At 40.0% G+C, this 12316-nt stretch overlaps 1 protein-coding gene across 7 annotated transcripts in view; it reads right to left on the reverse strand.

The window, feature by feature from the left end:
• Window positions 1-12316, reverse strand: part of myripb (myosin VIIA and Rab interacting protein b) — a 165396-nt gene that overhangs the window by 92586 nt on the left and 60494 nt on the right. The gene's annotated exons all lie outside the window — the stretch shown is intronic.

A 12316-nucleotide genomic window follows, 5' to 3' on the forward strand; every position in this document is an offset into this window, starting at 1 on the left:
TTTTTTCATATACCTGGACTGTTTGTTTTTGAAATTGGTGCTATATGACCAGAGAAAATAGAGAAAAAGGACTGTGGCATTTGTTTTTTGTTCAGAGAACCTACAACTTCCAGAACTCACTGCGCCGCACTGGACAAATGAACGCTTCCTCTCCCCGGTGACGTAATGTGAGCTCATCAGTTTTGGGGGCTGGCTGGTAACAAATGATATTGAATATTAGTTAAACAGCAGGCTTACTGTTTCTGAAAACATTTAGTCTTCAACACATTCTCATCCCAACTTGTCAAACACTGCCACTGATTAAGTGGAGCCAATTGACAATATATGACGCGTTCGGTACCCTTTTGTGTCTGTTTTGGACATTCAGGGACAGCATGTCAATTTACAATTTGAAGATCAGAGGAGGAAACTTACCATTATTCATTTGCACATACCACTCACATTATTGTAATGCAAAGCTGCAAGTTCCATCCAGTTCAGTTCTGTTTGTGACAGTGTTATAACTAAAGTAAAATAACATAAAAAAGTGGGAAAGGAGAAGCTCTGTATCGCAACAGAAAGGTGCTCTTTCGTTCTCTGTGTCTGACAATACATGTCAAAATGGTATACCATATGATTATGTATGAATGTATCAAGAATGAAATAAATATACTTTGCAGTTTAGGTTTTGAGTCTATCATGACTTGGTCTTGACTCTGCACTTGACTGAGGCGGTCGCCTGCAGCTCTGGAAACTAGGATGTCCCTGGCCAGTCATCTCTTCAATAACTCAGTTTAATGAAGTAACAAACCCCAGTGACAGCGATGACAAGGACTGACACAGCCCTGACACTACATCGCTTCCCCTTCATCGCTAACCTGACATTGACTCATAGGTCACGCACTGTAGCTTATGGCCTTAAAGAGCAGAAAGACAGATCCTTGCACAAAACTGTCCTCGTGTGCGTTTTAGCAGCAGGTGTGTGTAGCTAATACTATGGTGTGAGCCTGTTTGTGTAAGCCAGTCAAATAATGTACTGCAAGTTTTCATTACGCTAGTAAATGTCCTTAGATATGACGAGAATACAATAAAAAACTGTAAATGTCATAGACTGCAGTCTGATACCAGCAACTTTATGTTATATTTTAATTGGTGTAATAATGTTCCTTCAGAATTACTTTTATAATTGCACTGTAACTTTAAAAGTCACGTTTTATGTAGCAATAACTCCTGGTTAATACAGTAAGGGGATGTCATTACCTTATCTGACAATTCATTATATTATTATGTTTTATTACATTTTTGACCATTTAAAGTAAAATATTTAAGACATTTTGACAGTTATTACACTTACCAGCAGTATTATCTGTCACAGTACAACTACCTCTTCCTAAAAAGACAACTAATGTAATTTCTCTCTCAGGCTGCATTCATGATATGATATGGCACATCTCTCCAACACTCAGTTGAGATCCAACGCTAGCAGATCAGAGACTTGGCAGTCTACTCTAGTCTGCGTGCAAGGGCATGCTGTGTGTTTACTTCACCATCAGCGAGTGTCAACCTTCACAACCTCAACTCTCAACTGAACAGACAGCCTCGATGGCAGCTATTTATCTCCCCATCTGATTGCCGTCAGCTGTCTCCTACTGCCAAGGAACGGGGCTGCCTTCGAAAAGGAGCAAAATGCCTCCAACTGATTATGAACTGTAATGTAAACAGCTTTTATAAATCCTTTTAAGTCACTGCCAAAGAGCAGGGGCAAGTTTTTAAAGGGCAAAAAAATGACTTCAGGGAGTTGCAGAGTACTGTGAAGACTTCTTTTAGTCATGACAGATGATGGAACAACAAAACACTGACAAAAATATTTAAACCTGCATTATTAATTTGACATTTTGATGTTGGCTTTTTCAAAGTATTAATTGCGGTGTAGAATCAACTGAGGAATCAGGATAAGGCTGGTGATAACTGTACATTTTTCTTATTGTCAACAATTTCCTAGAAAAGACCAAATAACGGTCTTTTACTATTACATTATAAAAAGTTAAAAGTCAACTACACATTTGAAGTAATAATTCCTGGTAAATGCAGTAACAAGGTGCCACTACTTTATCTGATAATTCATTATATTTTTACCTTTTATCACATTTTTGCCCATTTCAAGGTGAAATGTGTAAAATAAAAATGTGAAAATGCAAAGGAGCCAGCGTTTGGTGTGTCCAATCTGAGCTACTGTAGAAAATAAGGACCTGCTCCAAACGTAGACATAAATAGCTCATTCTAAGGTGGCGGTAAGGAAAACCATTCCTTTTTTCAAGTGGTACTTGAAAATCATGAGTACAAACTTGGCACAGGGGAAGATTTTGGCCAGGTAGGAAAGCGACTTCAAAGCAAAAGGGTCCTTTTTGCAGAGAAAGTTGGCGGGCTCTCCATGTTTGACGATGATTTCCAGCAGAAAGGTCTACATGGCACTAAAGAAAACATACTTATAACATAATTTCTGCCAATATATACTCCTAAATCCTGCACACTGGACCTTGTAAGCAAAATATTTCAGATATAATATTGAAGACATTCTTTTTAAGACAAATCTAAAGAAAAAATTAAGAAAAAGGAATAATGTCCTTTAACAGCAGGGCACTATAGTTTCAGTTAAAGGGAAAATGACCCCCCTTTTATGTGGAAGTTCAGTCAGTATTGATGATAATTGTGGTCAACTGAAGCAAATTCCTTAGTGTGTGCTATATTGACTGAAAAATCTGAGTTCACGGCTGCAAAATCTTGTTGTTGTTCCTCGTACATCCGGCGCTATCATTTGACATGAGAATGATGTAGTTAAAAGAAAGAAGAACTACAGGCTACTTCAACTTGGATAGCGCTCAAAAACAGAACTTGTTCTCTTTGCTTGTATTGCAGCTAATGTATATGACAGCAAAAATGGGATCCCAAAATATGTGTTCAGAGAATTTTATGGACGAGGAGGATATATTTCACAGTGTTTTGGCAGACTTAGATTCAAGCCAAGTTACATCTGAAAAATGCTGTGGAGAAAGGCCGAGGCTGAAGCTACATCAGCCGTGAAAGCCAGCGGAGGCCCTCCAGAACCAGAGCCGCCCAAGTGTAAACACAGACTGGTGGTGCCTTTGCCTTTGGGTTTTCAGAAGCTGGCGCAAAACGCATCCTGGTACATTTGGCCACTGCCGGCACAGCTCTGTGAGCAGGAGAAATCCTTTCTTGGTCCATACAGTATGCACTGAAGACTTTCTTGCTTCGGTTAACTACATTTACCATCAACACTGACTGAACATCGACATAAAAGGCAACAGACTTTCCCTTTACTATGATGAAGACTGAATTTCTGGGGACTATTTTCAGCTGCAGACTAAGTGAGAGATTATTTACAGCACCACCATTAATCAAAAATAAAATACAGTCGTTCTAGCCCCCAAGTGGTCAAAAATCACTCTATATTGCTTTAAACACAAGAGGTAAAATCTAAATGTAAGAAGCTATACAGGAATTAAGCTGTGTAAAAACATAAAACACACAATAGATAAAGCTAAATGTCAGGCAGCAACAGCGATATGATGGGAAAAAAATCATACACACAGAAAGCTGTTAGCAACTTCAAACAGTGAGTATCGATCCCAGCTTCTAATAATTCAGCTGCGTCTGAGGATGACCTTCAAAAGTGACAACAGAGCCTTTTTCCATTCATTATCGTCCAGCCTCTGAGAGTGAACGCTTCAGCAGACGACGCAGCTTGAAAACAGACAGTAACAGCCCGCCTATTTATCTACTAGCTGCCTTTAGTGAGTGTAACTTCATTAAAAACTGTAATTTCATTAAAAAACGCTGTGTGTCGCAGCTTAATTATTCCCCAGAGGAACGTCAGTTCCACATCCACAGAAAGTTCTGGCACTCTGTCTTAGCACCCATTTTAGCAATAAAGAGTGTGCAGCTAAAGCAATTTTACCTCTAACAGGAGGCTAAAGAATATATATATACGTACAATATATGAAATAAGAATTAACTAACTAAAAAGAGGGAAATTTAGACAGCTTTCTTTACAAAAATAAGCTGTTTCTGCTGCCTCTCCATTGTTTTTCCCACCTAACATAAAGGTCAATCATCAAATCTATAGCTGCTGCTTTATCTCACTACTTTAAAGTGGATCTGACATTTGACCGATCTGTGAACTTCACTGGTTCCTGATTTGCGGTGATATATAAATCTTCATTAAAACCCCCGGGACACTACAGTAGATTGAGTGTGTGTGATAGTGTGGATCTCTCACACTCCCCACACATGTTCATGACAAAGTGTTCCCTCGAGTGTCTTGTACATGTTAATGAGGATTAACCTGGCTGGCATAGACACAGACTGTGAGAATAATGGGCCTTCGTCAAGGTACAATTCAGAATGGATTCAGATTCAGTCAGTGTGTAGATCAGACTCTGATTCATCTTGCCAGAAATGGCCTAAAAAACGGACGTGTCTCTTGAAGAATGACTGCAGATATTTCAGGCTCTTATCAGCCATTTAATCGCAGGCAACTACATAGCAAGGAAAATCAATTGTACTTCTTCCCTGTGGCCCATCTCTGTTTAAAATGTGATATCCACCTAGCAATTCATGGGTGATGGATAGAAGATTGGCATTTTGGGGGAAAAAAATTATTGTCTTTCTTGCCAAGAGTTTGATAAGAAGAATGCACTGACTTGTTTGTTCAGTGTAAAGCTGGAGCCATTATTTCAAATAACTGTCTTAGACCTGTCCAAAATTATATATATATCAGTGGCCCATCTCTTATATATATGTACAGTGAAATGGCTGTATATATATATTTTTTTTTTTTACTTTGGACAGCTACAGTATTTTCCTTTTCCACAGGCACTAAGCTAAGCTAATCACAAAATATGTTGGGTTTTTTTAGCACTTTTTTTCATTTTATTTCCTTGTTTGTTTTTTACTACAGTTTTTTTTTTCCTATTTTTCAATTGATAACTTAACCTAACCTACCTTTGTTTTTTTCCTCTTATTTTAGGGCCATTTCTTGTAAAGGAGCTCATTGCCTTCCATCTGTTTTTGAAAGAAATAACGCCAATTTGCTCAGGTTTCAAAGGGTCAAACTACTCCTTCAACTGTGAAACCTGACCCCCTCTCTTATAGCCTTCTCTGTTGCACTGGTCTGAACACAGTGTTCGGGATGGGTTTGTGTCCTTAAAGTATCAGTGTGATGACAGATGATGAAAGCACAACACTGCTGCCTCAAGCCACAGCGGACGATGACAGACACCGATGACAGGGGACAATCTGCGGGAGACAGTGAGAGACACTGGGATGGGGCAGATGAGATGAAAGAAAGTGGGCAGAGAGAGACAAGGGAGGGGACAGAGTGAATGATACCGAGGCTAAACAGAGGGGGAGGAACAGTGGATTGCACAGCAAACAAACAGGGATTTCCAGATGAAAGTGGGCGGAGAGCAGAGAAGAAAACAGATTAACATTTGGAAAGACTGCGTTTGTGCATTTGTGTGTGTGTGTGTGTGTGTACACGGTTTACAACACACATGGATGAGTCATAGCTGGACTCATGCTGATTTCTACCAGACAGCACAGAGAAATACTGCATCACGTACGTTTTATCATTTCATGTATTAATGCTGTGAGTACATTTCCCCACCCACAACATGTTCGCATTTGCCATAAACCAAACTGTACACGTGCATCTTTCTGCATACATCGTAACGGCAGACATGTGCACACATTATTGGGATGACATGCAGAGATGAGCATCCATGCACTGCAGCTTAACCCTGAACAAATCCTTATCTAGACATTAATCCCTATATTAAGACAGGCTTAGCCGCTGTGTAATGATACCTTGCTGGGAATGAGCATGTTGAGTACTGTAATTTCGGGATGACGAGAAGACAGAAATTTCAGTTTAAACAAGCAGTTTCTACGTGAGACATCTGCAAAATTCCATCACCCAAATCTGGAGGATATTATGTCTATTATTTGAGGCAATCACGGTTATAAATGTGCTGCATGTGTTGCAGGGCAGGGACTCTTCATTTGAACGGGTGCTGCCATAATGAAAAAGCGGTTCATCAAGTCACTGTGGCGATGCGTTCCTACGTGTCGGTCATGCCGATGAATCTTAATCCCAAATCTCCTGACAAATGAAAACCAAGCCAATCTCATTACAAGGTGCCACCGTCGTTATGGCAACAGGAAATGACTGACAAGGTGGCATAAGTGAGAGTCAGAGATGAGTTGAGGGTAATTAGAAAGCACGCCCTTAAAACCACACACACACACACACACTGACTTCCCTCTCTGCTCCGTTCTTGTCCAAGTGAATTTTGTTTTTTGCCTCATTTCTCATCTCTGTATTCCTCTCTCAATATCATTTTCATTCTGCCTTGTGTTTATTTTCCACTCACACAGGCACTCTGTAGGCCTGAAACTCCACACAGTGGTGGGCTGTATCACTCTATGAATCACTGCTGCGTCCTGCTGCTACTGTAGCTACTCTTGTGTCCCACACAGTTCGATTCACAGCCACGGGCCTAATAGCCCCCGTTACCCTCTCTACTGTCAGCTCTGAGCCCTCACACCTCTACACCAAACTGTGAGATCCAAATTTATGCTGACGTCTTACCAACAAGGACCACTGTGAGAGTGCAAACAGCTGACTTTTTGGATTAATGAGGCAAAAATTAAAGGAAAATATTGAAAATTGGGGATTAACTTTTTTAGTTTCTTGCTGAGAGTGAGATATAAAGATAAATACCATTTTGAAAAGAGGGAAAAATAGCCTGTCTCTTATAACGCAGGTTAAAATCGAGCCCGCTCTCACCAAATACACGACCACTTAGGTCAACTGATCAAGCAGCTTATGGAGTAACCCAGGAATGAGTCCTAAAACCCGCAAATATTTTTGTGTTGTGTTCTTCGAGTTGTAAGGCTTCTGAAGACTGCTTTCAAAGGAAATAGAAATTCAGTCTTGTAACTAATACTTCCTGCGACTACTTAACTACATTTTACATATGAAATAACTGTGGAGAGCCTCCTTTTAAACAAACTATGTAACAGATTCATTGGTGAGAATAAGATGCACTGGTAGGCAGATGCTGGCATTGAAGAGAACAAGGCTAACTGTTTTCCCTTGTATTTATGCTAAGCTAAGCTAGCCAGCTGCTTCATTTTTACAGTGCAAAAATTAAAGTGGTAGAAATCTCAAAAAACATCTCCCAAAATGTTGAACTACTCCTCAAACATTCACATAACAACATATATTCAAAAGTACAGACTCTGGTAGCATGTCACATTTCACTGACATTATCAAAGCATCAATAAAGCATGATATAACACTGTACTGTGTCTTTAAATGTCCCTAGGCTCTAATGAAGACTATAAAGTAGCCAGTGCATGTCGCTATAGAGGCATGGCAGGATATGTGGTGCCCCAAAAAACTTGTGGTAAACAAAGTCTGTGCCACTGCAGCTACCGGCCAGTACAAAACAATAAAGTGTCTGCAGTTAGCCCAAACTGAGTCCATAAAATACGACTGTAATATAGGAGTAAGATTTCAGAGGAGGACACAGACTTAAACAGGTGCTTGGAGAGATAAAGAAGGAGAGAGGTGAAGAGGAAGGACAGACAGTTTGGACAAACGTTTGGGTGTCAGGAGTCTATTAGAGTGGATGGACATCTTTATTGTGCATTTTATCCGTGCACAACACATTATGTCTTCCTTTGTTTTGCACAAACACAAGGCAAGACATCCATTAAGTACCAGAGTGTTGCTGCACTATGCATCATGTTTTCAACTGCATTGTGTTTGTTTTCTCATGTTTGAGGTTTGTAATGCACTTTACTGTTCAGTTAATCACTTCAATGTTCTGTAAAACACTTTTCTTATTAAAAAGTACTTCATTAATATTCCCAACTTGAACGGGCTGAGGAGAGAATTATTACTGCTGATATAACACAGAGTCCAGCACGTTTGGATAATAAAGTGCCGCTAACACAAAATGGGGATATAAGTTGCAGTGCAGCCGAGGAATGTGAGCTACTAACAGCAAGATTTCCTTCAGGTGGAGAATGTAACTTTGCTCAGTGTTACCTTGGGAACTAGCTTGATGAAATTACTACTTCAGTCTTCATGTCATGTAGGGACCTACCAGATACAAAACCATGATTCATAATTTATTAAATAAAGACAGGGCCTCTGCTGAACAGACCCATCAGCACTGCCAGAGGCAAATAATGAAAGACATTTTCACAGATTTTGCATAATTTCCTTTTTACAGGTTTGATTCTAAATTTACCTGTGTCTACATAATGTTATATGATATTTTGTATATATTTGATTTTATACTATGCATTCTAAAAAGAGGCTTAAAAGCAAAGTAGAGGTAAGAGCTCATCTACAAGAAATGCAAATTGAGAATCTCCTCGCTGCATCCAACAGTTCAATGACTAGCTGCACACACCAGCCTGCGAGACACAGTCGATGTCTGAGAGCCGCCAAGTGGAGACAAAAAGCCCGTGTTTTGGGATATGCTCAACATTTACTTCTGACTTGGTCTTTCCTTCAGACTGATCTCAAGAGGAAACTGGCATTTTCAGAAACCTAGTGTTCATCCAGAGCTGTGTTTGTACAAAATAATAAAACCTACTCTTCCATAAAACTGTTGGTGTCATGACTCCTCACTACAACTCCCATGCCTTATTGATTTTAATCTTTAAAATCCATTTCAGGCCTGAAGAGACGACGGAGAAGAATGAAAGATGTTAGGTTGAAATGAAAGTTTTAGGCTTTGAGAAACAAGACACAGACTGTAGGCTTGTCCCAGAACGCCACTGATACCAACTTTTAAATATAGCTTACAAATGCTGAAAGAGGATAAGATTTGCCTTACACTCAAATTTTGAAGTTGAGTTTTACATAAAAGCAGTTACTTTTTTTATCACTTGGGAGAAGCAGAATAGTTGGAAACTCAACACTGGCATAACGACACATTATTGAAAATTTGTGGTGAACACGGTAGAAAAAGTTTCCTATTAATGCATCCTGATTCATTTTAGTCCAGTTTTCACCTGTTTTTTAAGTTCTGTTTCTGGTCTCCACTATTTCCTAAGACCAACCAACAATAACTAGTTATTTAGTGAGTCATTCCTGCATTTCCAGCTGCTTTTTATGCATCAAACATGAGTGGATAGTGGCACAAAAAGTCATTTTTTTCACAGACATTGCTGCTTTTCAAGAGGGGATTGCACTTTCAAAACTGGGACTGATTACAGTAGCAGTAATATACCTGTTTTTAAGTAAAGCATGATTTGAAAGTTGACAATTATCATACCGTGTACATTTACTTACCTGCACTGATCTGACTGATAATAACAATAATTCTGTAATACAGTGATACTGTGAAACCTACATGTTTTCTATGACAATTATTGTACCATGAAAATGTCATACTGTTGCAACCCTAACCATTACCGAGTGACTTTTCTCTCAAGAACTAACCACACAATAACCACAGCATTGTCTAAACATAAAGTTTCAATATATCTGCTATATAATAGGGTACAAATGTAACATACCCATGGTTTACAGAAATATACAACATGTATTCAACATTAAGCGATTACATTTAAATCACCTCCAACTGGCAAGTGAAATCTAGTCAAAACCACAATGCCGCCTGACATCTCCAGGCAAAACATCTCCTGCTCTACCAGTCAGAAGATGTTAAATCCAGTGCCTCCCACTTGCATCTGCTTCATGTGTGTGGATATCATTTTAAGTCATTAATCACAAATGGTGTTTCATGTTTGTAGTGAGGCTTGCTGGATTCTCATAAAACAGCTAAATCTGCCATTAGTGATACTGTACCGCCCACAACAACGAGCCCAGCAGACTATAGAGAAGAGATGCATCCGTGCATAAAGAAGGTCATCTAATTATTTTGTTTGTGCATTCACTGTAAGTGTGAGTCGTCCTGTTACCTAACGATTCACAGTTCCCCAAATGCACCAGGGTGACAGTGCAATGTTTGCTTCAACATTAATCTAAACTAAAGACTAATGCCGCGGTTTGTCTGGGGAGAACAATGCATAAAACGAAAGCAGAGAATTGTCTCATAATTAGGAGAAAATTAAACAGCCGTGTAGGAGAAAATAAGGTTGATTTATGGCACTCATGTAATATTCATCAATACTTCGTAGGAGACTCTTGGTTCAAAGTCGTGCATTTGCTCAGGGATACTGCGAGAAAAAAGTGTCTGTTGTTATTATTGTGAACATTATGAAAGAGGATTGGCGACCACCTTTTTTAATATCAAATACGGGTAGGTATCTACAGATAATATTACTTATTGTCAACAGAAACTATCAAGGCACATTACTTATTGGGTTTCTTAGCCTGCAGGTCTGAAGTGTGACATATGCTTTGTAAAGCAGCAAATTCATCTCCTTTTTTGAAGATAACACAGAAGAACAACAAGCTCTTTTAGAAGCATTAATGAGAACCGTTTATCATCATATGGAAATGAGGTATCGCTCCTTATATAAACAATGAAAAAAACCACCAGGTACCATCGGGATCACATTACGTATTGTTCACAGTACTTCTGGCCCATAAACAAACACTGCTGAGCCCTACGTGGAGGGAGCAGATATGGCGTTGCACTCCTGTACTGCAGCACTGCAGTGCACTGACCCGGGCCTCGCATGTCACATCGCCGCTAACTGCAGCACAGCCAATTTAACTCCACGCACTTACCGAGCACGCTTCTAAATCAGTGTTTAATCACTAGAATGACAAGCTCAGCTAATTATTGCCCTCCTCCTCACCCACATCCTCCCGCTCTCTTCCCCCTGTCAACTCTTTTCTGCGGTGTGCTGCTGCCTGCTCAAGTACTCAGGCGATGACTGGCTATTTCGAGCTACGCTGTCGTCTGGAGCTATGTTATATGAGTGTCTTCTTTCGGCCCTGCTAATTATTACGATCATCCAGCCTCGCTCAAAGATACGACTCCCTGCTTATTTGTGTTTGTGCGATCCAAACAGCCTGTCTGTGCTGTGATAGCTCTCCGCCAGTAAAAACACGGTCAAGTTTGACTGGATGTCCGCTGGAGTTTGTCTTTAAACAGAATTTGGATCCAAATGTTTAAAAATGTTAGCATTAGCCTCGTAAGAGCATTTCTAATTCAATATTTCCAATGAAAAAACGCTCCTCTGATTTATAAATCTGTCTATTGTCTCCTTCAACAAGCATAAACACACAGGCACAGACCCACAGAGCCATTATGCATGCAGCCACAAGACGCAAGAGCTTATTTGATTCTAGAAATGGATCTGTGTGTGTCTGTGTGTGTGCGCATGCATGTGTCTATCCTCAGGATGCCTCCGGAAATGAAAGTAGGGAGGAAAGATTGGTTTCACAGGCGCAATATCAGCCAGAAGCTTCTGTTTTGACTCCCTAAACACTCTCACATGAGTGCAACCGAGCGTTAGAAAGAGAGACTTAATTCATCAGGGTGACACCTCCCAACAATATGCTTTAAAAGGCCCCACTGAAGCCTAATGAGAACTTAAAGGAGCAGTGTGTAGAATTTAGTGGCATCTAAGGATGAGAACTGCAGATTATAACCAGCTGAAACTTCTCCTTTGCACTAAGCATGAACGCCCGGTCAGAATTGTTTCAGTGTTCACTGTTCAGGAGGTTTTTACCAGGAGCTGCATTATTCGAAGAGCTCTTCTCCTCTCTAAAACAAAAGGACCAGCTGATTAAAACTGATAAAGAGACTGAATAAAGCAGTGTCACATCACAAATCTGTGTTTCTCTGATGCTGTTTGACACGTCAGAAAAAGGCTGAAAACCTGTTAATATGTGCTCACCAATTTTTTCTGATCACTTAAAATCCAGATGGAGGTTTTTTAAAAGGAGGCAAGTTATCCACAGAGGTCTCTTCCTCTCCAAAACACACTGACACAGTCCTGTAAAAACACTGAATAAAGCAGTTTCACATTAAAAAATCTGTGTTTTTGCCAACTACAGTGGCCGAGGCGAACACCCAAAGGCCCTTTCTCGAGCCTGTGTTTTGTTTGTCCATCCTGGGCTACTGTAAATGACGCAGCGACCTGATACAAAAAACTGTTACAGCTTATTTCAGCATCCATGACAACTGTGTATAACGCACCCATTTACACTTTGTTAAGGCTAAAAGTTCAGCATATCTAAGGGCGGGGCTACTTGAGTAACAGGCTGTGTGGTCTGCAAAGTGTCGCTGCGGTCTGTGAGTCAAAGTCAAAACTC

This window comes from Plectropomus leopardus, chromosome 21 (genome assembly GCF_008729295.1).
Source record: "Plectropomus leopardus isolate mb chromosome 21, YSFRI_Pleo_2.0, whole genome shotgun sequence".
Lineage (NCBI taxonomy): Eukaryota > Metazoa > Chordata > Actinopteri > Perciformes > Serranidae > Plectropomus > Plectropomus leopardus.